Raw genomic sequence first — 3,537 nt, forward strand, 5'->3', positions numbered from 1 at the left:
GATGTTGAGCCATCCAGGTCGGGGCGTACTGAGATTTGAAGAGTGTGATCTCTGATTTATATATTAGTAAGTCAATAACTAATTGATTGATTAATTAATTGATTGATTGAATAGATATACTGAACTGAGAATGTTAACTTATTATAGAAAAGTATTGAACAGTGATCTGATTTCAAAACTGAGAACTTATTTCAATCAGTGTTATAGAATTTCTTATAGCTTATTAAGAAATGAATAAAGTAATTCAAGCTTAAAGAGATTTATAAATTATATACTGACTTTCTCTGATATCTTACTTAATAATAGATAATCAAAAATCTTCAGAGTAATATAATCTTTTATTAACTCTAACTTAACAGAGTAGTTCAGGAAATTATTATTCTTATCTTCAGCTTCTTTATTCATTCTTAACAGATTATTAAACCGTGCTGAATAAACTGTATATAAATCTTAAATCTTCTATATCAGATATATATCAAAGCTATCAAAGAAATCTCTTAATATTAGTTACAAAGTTTAATGAAAGCTCTTCTATAAGAGCAGTGTCTTTTTCACATCTCAATAATTTATTCACTGCACTAGATTCTTATAGTCTCAATACTTATTCTCTTCTATCAGAACATTACAGTTATTAAATACTATATATTCTTTAATCTGCTTAATACAGTGTAAATTAATATATATATTCAGCTGTCTCTTCATATATTATATAAGCTTTGCTTTTTTTATATAATCACTGATATGTGTGATGACAGTGCTTAGACTGGCCGCCGGGACCATGAATTTCACGTTTGGTCCCATTTGGTCTGGTCCCATACATTTCTTGGCGTGAATCCCGCTGGGACTAGACTGGCCGGCGGGACCATGAATTTTACATTTAGTCCCATTTGGTCTGGTCTCATACATTTCTTGGCGTGAGTCTCACCAGGACCAAGTCTCAAAGAAATCTGAAAATGAACCATTTCTGAGAGAAATAGTGTGAAAAATGACCAGATTTAATTCAAGAACAGTGAAAGAGAAGTAATGTCTCAGAATAAACTGTGAAAGATAATCATTCTTTCAAAATCAGAATGAGACTGAGACTGAAGATCAAAATCAGTCTCATTCAGTTCATTCAGTGATTGTTTATATAATCAGAATTTAGTAACAATTATTGATAACACTCATGAAACAACTAAATACATTCTTGTGCAAGTTTATTCTTCACTTTCTCATGAAAACTACACTTCTCTGATATACTGTGATCAGAGGTATTAAACTGTCTGATAATTCTATGTTTTATAATCATGAGTTTCTTGATTGTTTCTCCTTGTAATTGTTCTCAGTGATAGTGATAAATATCTTGACTTGAGATGAACTTTCAATTCATTTCTGCCTCTGTCAATGAAATTGACAGAATACCGTACATCATCAGTGCAACAGTTGAGTATGTACTCTTAGCGATTTTTCATAGCTCTAAAATTGATTTGGTGTGTAAATTCATCAGATTATCTTGAAGATAGCAGTTAAATTCAGTTTTATAAGTATGTAGTTTTGTCTGATTTTTGATTGCAATCAATGTATGCAAGTTCTGTTTCAAAGTGAGTATTATAGTTCTATATAATATGAAGTATTATCAAAAATCATTACTTACTAGAGAATTATATACCACTGTCTTCACATCTCAAACATCTACTCATTCAAATCTCTGATAGTTGACATTGTAGTAGTCTCAGGCTAATTTAACATATGAGTCTCATTTCTCCTCTGTTCAATCTTGAGAAGTGTAGATATTAACTCAATAGAAGAGATCTAGTAGAGCTGCTGCAGTATAGTACTCTGCAAAAGATTGTTCAGTTCTGCTGTAGTAATATACCAGTTTATCTCTTACAGCAATAATACTCTGTGCTATAGTATCATCTCAGACTGAATTTCTTTTTGAGTGATTTAACTGCTTCTCAAGATAAGTAAATAAACTGTTATACATTCATCAGACTGACTGCAGCATTGATGTACAAGTGATTGAGACTGTCTTTATTGTCTTATAAAACTGAAACAGTAAATCAATTACATATTTCAACTGAGTTCACTTCATATTAAAAAGTTTTAATATCTGAATCTTTTTCTGATTAGAGTGTTGCACTCAATGATCAATCATCTAACACAATCAAAGAGTCTGAACAGTTATCTCATATGTTGAACTTCACTATATTCTAACATTCTGTATCATATTCAGTGATATGACTGATTTGTTTATTTATTAAATATTATGAAATTGTTGTTATTGTTTAGAGAAGATACAAATCATATTAGCAATATTTCAAATCTGTGATATTTAAATTATTAGTCAATCTATTCAAAATTAACAGTAGTATTATCAAAAAGTGTTATCAAAAAGCAATATCAAAAAGTATTGTCAAAAAACATTATCTTTTGCAAAGTGAATGCAAAAGTTACTTGAGTAATCACTTTCATCAGCCAGCGTGGCCCAGTTGGTAAGACTGGTAACCAAGGCCGCACACATTAGAGGTGCGTGGGTTCGAATCCCACCGCTGGCACCTGCCACTTCTTACCCATGAAAGCCCCCATGTAATAGGGGCTGAGCCTAATTAGTAAGGCTTGGTACAGGGTAGAACTCTCTACTGCAAGCCAAGCCACTAGTTAAGTGAGATCCTGCGAACACCCACCAGGGCCGGCATGAAGTGTCAATGTCCCACTATCCTACTGTGCACCTGTCAAGGTTCTAATGATATAGAGTCAAGCCTAATGTAGTGGTTATACACTACTTAAGCAAGTCCCTAACTAGGGCCGCCATCGGAGCCTAGCTCCCCCTCAAATACAGGGAATGATTTTGAAAACCACCTGACTAGCAGGCCTAGACGCGCATCTAGGCCCTAGACAGGGCACCCTGATAGACTAGTGCCTGCAAGCTCACTGCCAACTTCTAATACTGACAGAGAGGACTGCAGTCATCAAGCCTATGATTAGTCCCTAACACAGGGCAAGGCCATGACAGCTGATTGATAGGCCTATGAGCATCTAATGGGGCCGAGATCAGCAACCGGAAGCTTGGTGTGTACACCACCAAGTGGGCAGTGGCAGCCACTAACTAACACCCCTGGAAATTAGTGGCTGGCCCGAGAGGACAGACACGGTGGTCAGTTAATTATAGGGAGTTAAATGTAATTAGCTTAAGGTGCATCCTGCGGGTGGCTAGCGCCCGTAGTCTTCAAAGAAAATGCCTTCTCAACTGTACAGACTATGCTCACTGATTAAAAATCAATTTTCTTCTTTAAATGTTGAAAAAGTTGATCATGAGAAGTTATCTCTCTGAAGAGAAAAGCTTGATTCTCTTATAGACTTGCAAATAAGTGAACTATCTAAAGAGAAAGAATATGAACAGTATTTGAAGAGAATTTCTACAATCAATATAAAAGACTCTATTCTGATTTATTCAGATGACTTAAAAAATGAGAATTTGAATAGATTAGATGCAGACATTACTTATACTGAAGATAATATTAATTTTATCTCAGATTTCTGAAATTTAGACTGTGA

The 3,537-nt window shown here is 34.2% G+C and overlaps 1 non-coding gene across 1 annotated transcript; it reads left to right on the forward strand.

The window, feature by feature from the left end:
* The first annotated feature begins 2,456 nt into the window (after positions 1-2,456).
* On the forward strand, positions 2,457-2,537 carry BDBG_17500. Its single transcript has one exon. It is a non-coding gene; the product is annotated as a tRNA-Leu (tRNA).
* Positions 2,538-3,537: the final 1,000 nt, after the last annotated feature.

Source organism: Blastomyces gilchristii, assembly GCF_000003855.2.
Source record: "Blastomyces gilchristii SLH14081 genomic scaffold supercont1.16, whole genome shotgun sequence".
NCBI classification, from domain to species: Eukaryota; Fungi; Ascomycota; class Eurotiomycetes; order Onygenales; family Ajellomycetaceae; genus Blastomyces; species Blastomyces gilchristii.